Here is a 7,629-nt window from a genome sequence, read left to right on the forward strand (position 1 = left end):
TGGCTCTCAGTTTCCCAAAAAATGTCCTTTTAGTCATCTTTTTTATTTTATTTCGCTTTACTCATCTCCTATTCGTACATTCGTCCCTGGAGAGTTGCTCTTGGTATATCACATCTATTGTACTTCCCTTTTTTCTTCTGGAAAACTGGTGATGGGATGTGTATCACCTTTCTGTTGGGGTTCTTTAGTTTTGTTTTTGGTTCTAATGCGTGTGAAAAGGGGGGGGAGGAAAATAAATGTATGTATTGTTCCATATCACGTGTTCCATATTGCTGTTCTAAAATCCAATAAAAACAATTTTCATTCCAGTTCATTCCAATAATCACCTGTGGTCATGAGCCATGGGTCATGACCGAAAGAACAAGGTCCTGAATACAAGCGGCTGAAATGAGCTTCCTCCGTAGGGTGGCTGGGCGCTCCCTTAGAGATAGTGTGAGAAGCTCGGTCACCCGCGGAGAGCTCGGAGTAGAACCGCTTCTCCTCCACATCAAAAGGAACCAGCTGAGGTGGCTCGGGCATCAAGTCCGGATGCCCCCTGGACGCCTCCCTGGAGAGGTGTTCCGGGCATGTCCCACTGGGCGGAGGCCCTGGGGAAAACCCAGGACACGTTAGAGAGACTATGTCTCTCGGCTGGCCTGGGAACGCCTCAGGGTCCCCCCCCAGAGAGCTGGAGGAAGTGGCCAGGATGAGGGAAGTCTGGGCATCTCTGCTTAGACTACTGCCCCCGCAACCCGGTCCCAGATAAGCAGAAGAAGATGGATGGATGGATGAAAGGAATCAGCATAACCATCATAAACACAAAAAATGCAATGAACAATCCATTTGGAATAATTTAATGAGTATGCATCTACAAAATACAATTAACACATGATTCAGATATTTTTTTAGAATTTCAGAGAAAGCGGCTGGGGTCCCAATCTTTGGCCTTCTTTGTTTCCAGCGCTTCCCTGTTTTGGGCCTGCAGTGCAGTGATGGCCCCTCTGGTTGGGCTAGACCCTGGAATGAATGGATCCCCAAAATACAGATTCTTCATAGCAGTACCAAGCCAGTTTGTTTCTTTAGAGCTGCATTTTGAGTCTTTCTTTAGGTTGCTGTATATCAGCTCGTTTCAGATTGATCTCACAAAAACCAATCGGATAATTGGCAACAGGAAGACAGACAGATTAATATTCGCCGTTTTCAGTAAGGTGGAGGAGACAAACACAGAACAAATGCCTCCTTGCACGAGACAGTGAAGGGTTCAGTTTTTCTGAACAAATACATAAAATCTAAACCACATTTTCCATCATCAGAACACAGCAGATTCAAAAATAGTCTTCGTAAAATGCTTATATTTATTGGGTTTTTACTTTGGAAAATTGGTTTTGTCCTAATAGGTGTTAAATAGAAGTAGTTCGCCTCCAGACCAGGTGGTGGCGGTAATGCTCCACTTTGTTTTCTGGTCAAGCGCCAAATGAACAACACCCAAAAGAGAAAAGAAATGAGCATGGGTGTCCGAATTGCTTTTAAAAATCATGGGAACTATATAGTGCCGCACTATATAGGGTTTTAGTAGTTAGGGATTAAGGTAGGAATTCGGACACAGCCATAATGTAAGGTGGTGCAACGAATTGTGGGATACCATTTTCCTCTCCTGTCTGGGCAGATTGGGGTTTCAGTGTGAGCTTTTGTCCATGTGTTTTGTTGGCTAGCTGTTTTACTCTGTTTTAACTTGTAATTTAAACTGTTATATTTCTTTCTTTCTGCACCATGAGTTAGAGTGTAGGACAGGATGATGACCAAGCCCCTTGTGCAAAAAGACACCGTATGTCCAAATATTAAAGACAGAGCTCATGATATGTGACCTCCTGTCCTGTAATGTGAGACATTGCTAAGTGATTCATGTCTTTCATTTGGAAATTACAGAGGCTACGTTCACACTGCAGGCTGAAACGACCCAATTCCGAATTTTTTGCCCCTAAGCGGCCCAATTCCGATCTTTTCATGACAGTCTGAATGACACAGATCCGATCTTTTCAATTGCGACCCAGGCCCCGTGGGTTTGCCGTCCTGATTCCGAATTGTAGCCGTTCTTTTCAATTGCGACCGCCGTCTGACCGGCCAGGCGACTTGATTCCGAACCGTACGTCATCGACACGCAACAAACGTCATCATTTTGCGTTGAAGTAGGCGGGAACGAGAACGTAAACATCAACCATGGTGGACGATGCTGCTGAGACCAGTCAGTGGAAGGGAAGGGAGGTCACTGATTGGATTATTATTTGGGCTGATCGCTCTTTTCAGGCCAAACTCCAGGGCTCTTATCGCAACTGGGCGGTTTTTGAAAAAATTCCAGCTAAATGGCTGAGCGTGGTGTTGAACATTTCCCGCGATAACTTTTTTTTCTTTCTCCCCTTTCCGACCGTGCTCAAGCGCAGGGGACCCGAGGCGATCCTCCTCCTCTTCCCTGTTCTGATCCTTAGATTCTCCAGAACGGGTTAATAAAGAGTCCATAGCATTTACTCTGGGGGGAACCTTCTTTTATTACCGTCCTCCGTAACACACAACATGAATGCGCGCCCACACTGCCCCCCCCCCCCCCTATTATCTATTGCGGCACGCGCTTGCACACACACACACACACGCGGGGGCGCGGCCCCAACACATACACATTCCTCTTCCACTACAGTGGGTACAGACGATCCCGACTCCAATGCCTTCTTAAAATGAGAAGATTGTAATTGTGCTGCTTCTTCGTGAAAATAAATTTAATATTACAAAAAGAGCTCCGCTTTTGACAACACTGTTGTTGACATCCATTGTTAACGTTTGCTCCGCAAACAACAAGTGACGTCGTTCACTGTTGAGTATTCTTCTGGCTTCTGCGCATGCGGGGCTCGTTTGGGTCGTGTCACGGTCACACTGGAGATCACAAAAGTTCGGATTTACTTGGAAATGTGAACGGTCTAGCAAACAATTCAGATTTTTTCAAAAAATCCGAATTGAGCATTAAGCCCTGCAGTGTGAACGTAGCCACAGACTATTGGCCTAAACTTTATCGCATGTAAAATCAATAAAATCATAGTGAAAAAATGAAGAAATAAGAACCAAAGCAAGAAATACATTGTATTGAGTAGGATGAATGTATGACATTCAGTTAGAAAAATGTGATGATTTAAGTTGTATCAACAAAAAAAAATTAAGTTAGATCAACATATTAAATTGAGTTGGATGAATGAATTGAAGTGAATCATTTAAATTTGATCAACTCTTTTTTTTAGAGTGCAGTGATGGGAGAAAAAATCCTGATCAGGATATTCCTAGTTTAAACCATAAAACATGCAACTCTTGAAAATTCTCCGTAATTCTTTTGGCATCAGTGTGAACACAAGAAACATCTCTTTGATACAGCAAATGAGCTTCTTCCCTCTGTTTAGTGTTTGTTCATGCAATAAGGAAAATAAAATAAAGTGTATCCATGAGAACTAACACAAATGTTGATCACTATCAGTTAGTCTATAGAGTAAAATTAGAAGGATTTCATGCCTGTAGGGATGTCGATCGCGTTTGAAGCATGTGGGGGTAGATCGTGGGCCTTCAGAAATAAAAAAACCTGTCAGGTTCGAGGCTGATGAGCATGAAGGACCCACAATGAAGGGACGGGAAGCACACGGTTCCAGGGCCAAAGATTTGTTCTCAAAAAACAAAAAAAGCACTAGAGGAAGGCAGAAACCAGACTTAAATCCAAACAGGACTGACAAGACACAGGTGAACATGATCAGGAGAGATTGGGACCAGGGGAGTAAAACCCAAAAACATGACATAACAGGAAACCTTTCAAAATAGGAAACAGAACTCAAACATGACTGAAATACAAAAGGAAGCAAAAATTAAGGCAAAGAAACCCAAACCATGACAAAAACAAAAGGATAGATAGACAGAGACAGACAGACAGACTGACTGACAGATACCAAAAATTGCCGTCACTGCATGAAGTATGTCATTTGATTAACATGAAGAAAAGCCAGTCAAACATATGATACACAAACGTCACTGCAGATAAGTGTTTAACTACACTGAGTACACCTTCTGCCTGCCATCAGAGAGCCTCTGCTGGCCTGACTGCATGCTGGCTTCACGACGGAGGGCCCCTTGGTGCGCAGGAGTGCTTAGAAAAGGAACACTACTGTAAGGACAGTAAAATAGGCTACCTCATTGTTAGTTGTTTTACAATTGTTTAATTTAAAAGCTGTTTATTGTTTTGTGGGTTCATTACAAATCTTGTAGTACTGGATATGGCCAGCAGGTGGAACCAGCGCCGTCGACGAAGACTGACATCATGCTGGAGTGCACAGGGCAGCAGCGTGAATGAGAGAAAAAGGAAAGCGTTTTGAGGAGCGCTGACAGTTAGTGTTTTGAAAAAGCCACATGTATGTGTTTGCATACACGGCTGTAGGTAGGAAAACCCGTGAGTAAAACACAGATAATGTTCAGTGGTCTACTTTTCATTTAAAGTCTGCAACTGTTCCTTTTCTTTCTTCTAGTGATGTGTCTAAACAAATTCTTGAGTTTATACACCAAATACTAAATTCAAACAATATATCGGATAAACATTGGAATAAATGGACAAAAGTAATTGGATTAAACACCTTATCAGAAAAAAAATGTGTCATGTAAACACGGCATTCGGAATACTCTGCCCCGATCAGACTCATTTAATTTCCTTCCAGTCGAGATAGGTGGGTTATGCCGATTGTTGATCAAATCGCGGTGCATGTAAACAATTTATTCAGATTGTGAATCATTACTGCACTGGCTGTTATGTCATGCATAGATGGTGTGGAGCTCCAGAGGAGGCTTTGAAACGCGAACAGGACTGGCTGGCTGCTCCGTGCGAGCAAAACCATGTCTCTGAGCAATGCACCTGGACTCGTAGTTTGTATTTCGAGCAGGGGAGGGTGCTTTATTTATGTGAGCTTTGGAGGAGGCTTCAGACCACAGTCTGTCTGGGTGCTCTGCATGAGCGAGGAGCCGGAATCAGTAGAACTCCTGGGAGAACTATTTCCAAGCAGAAGAGCGGCTTCGGCACAGTGTGTGAGCAGGTGGAGGCGGCTGTTGAAGGCAGAAAAGCCAATCCGCACAGAAACTGTGTAAATAATAATGTGAGTTTGTGAATTTGTGTTTCCAATCGTGTCCAGACAAAATAAAGGCTGATGTTATTCCCACATGTGAACGTGCAGATACTATAAAAATTATGAGGAAACAGAGACTTAATAATAATCATAATAATAAAAGCATATTTAGAAGATCATCTCTCACAACAGAACTCCCTATATCTTCTTCTACGATTCTTTCAGGTATTTTAGGCAGTTGCACTTGACTTGCTACTAATTCTGTTCATATATATGTGTATATATATATATATATATATATATATATATATACTGTATATAAACGCCCCTCCTGGGCCAAGCCTGGGAGCTTGAGGGTCCTGCAGTATCTTAGCTGTTCCTAGCACTGCGTTTTTCTGGACTGAGAGGTCTGAGGTCTTTCCAGGGATCTGTTGTAGCCACTCCTCCAGCTTGGGGGTTACTGCCCCGAGTGCTCCAATTACCACAGGCACCACTGTCACCTCGAAGCATCCATTCATTCCACATGTAACCACTCTGGGTGGGATTACTTGAGTAGTAGCATTCTAACAGAACTTTGTTGTCACATCTATTCAATTTCTGTTGTGTTCCAGTAGCCCACTTTCCATAATATATATATTGTGTGTGTGTGTGTGTGTGTGTGTAAATAATATGTGCCACTTTGCAGTCCTGACAAACATTGTAAACGATCGTGAAATTTTCCAATCGCGTCCAGACAAAATGAAGGCTGATATTATTCCCACACATTTCATATTTACGTACATCCTGTTTTTATTTAATCACATATATAATAGTTTTTGTCCTTCAGATTCTGTAGATACTCAAAATTAAATGACTCAGAATTGGACTGGGGCCAAAGAAACTGATCGGGGAATCTTTATTTTTAAAAATCCTGCATATCATATTTTCTGTCCTTTTTAAAAAAAACATTGTTTATGTGGCAGAAATAATGTTAAAATAGGCTTCAACCCTTTAACATAAGAGCTTTAGCCACTGCATCGCTGGATTTTTCTACGCACCTACCTTTTTTAAATTGAGCTTCATCTGACATCATCTTATTAAACATTAAACTTTGGGATCGCGGTGTACTGATATGTACTGATATGTGATATACTCTGAAGAACAGGTTGTTCTTTTCCTTCACCTTAATGAGGTTTCTTGTTACAGATGCAGCTCAATGTCCAGCAGTTTAATTTGGTTCCAACTTGATAACAATTTAAAAATCATTCTAATGTTTAACTTCTCTTGCTCTTTCACCAACAAGTATGTAATAAAGGAATAGTTGTCAGCCAAGGTAGTTACAATAAAACATGCACCACTTCAAAGTCCTCTGAATTTTTTCTGGCATTTTACCCTTCTTTCCTTGGTGTAGGGTTTAGTTTATTTAAATATGAATACAAAATCATTGTATTGTTCACTTAAAGGAAACCATGTGAAAACACACAATTTTTAATCACCATTGCTGAGACTGACAGAAAGGAAATAAAGAAAGATTTTCATGGTAGTTTTAGTCGTGTTGCATGAAGGCCACACAGTCTAGTCCAGCCTTCTCTAAAGACCTTAATTATCCTGTTTAATGCTTTTTTAAATTCTGGTGCTTCCTCATGGGGAACCATTCTTCTGGAGCACTGGCAGCTCCATCTGTGTGTTTGTGTGTGTGTGTGTGTGTGGGGGGGGGGGGGGGTTTGCTGCAGCACTTGTCCTCACTGGAGCGGTTGGGGTCCCACTCTTTGGCCTTCTTTGTTTCCAAATCAAATTAAATCAACCTTTATTTATATAGCACTTTTACAACAACACATGTCAGTCAAAGTGCTGTGCATAAAATACAATAAAATTTAAAAAGAAGATAACAAGACAAACAGTGCCGACAACCCCCCCCCCAAACCCACACAGACACACACCATGATAAAAAAGGGATAAAATGATGGAATGTAGAGACCTGGCTTCCTCCTGAAGTGGGGAAACGATATTTTGGGGACATTTCCACATCAGTGACCCCCACCAAAGTTCACGGAGAACACTACCACAGATCCCCCCAGATCCGATCAAAAGAGTCAGACCCGAGATCCCGCTGCAGTGACGCCGTTAACTGAGAAGGGTCAGTCACTGATGTGGAGGATCCCTTAGAGGAAAACATTGGAGTTACAAATAAAATGTAAAATAAATAAAATTAAAATTGAAATATATTTAAAACATGAACAAGAAACAAATAATTACATAAACCTTAATAGACATAAAATGGTAGGTGTGACTAAAAAATTAAAAATAAAATAAATGCAAATAAATAAATCTAAGTATGTACATACACACATAAAACTAGTAAGAAGAGAAAATAAATAATTTAATTATCAAATAAATTCCTAAAATTCAACTAAAAGCTAAATTAAAAAGGTACAGTGGATCTTGAGCCTTCCTTTAAAAACATGAACTGTCTCTGCGGCCCTGAGGCTCTCTGGGAGGCTGTTCCACAGTCGAGGTCCGTAAAAACTGAATGAGGCCT

The sequence above is a fragment of the Oryzias latipes genome, chromosome 17 (assembly GCF_002234675.1).
Source record: "Oryzias latipes chromosome 17, ASM223467v1".
Taxonomy (NCBI): domain Eukaryota; kingdom Metazoa; phylum Chordata; class Actinopteri; order Beloniformes; family Adrianichthyidae; genus Oryzias; species Oryzias latipes.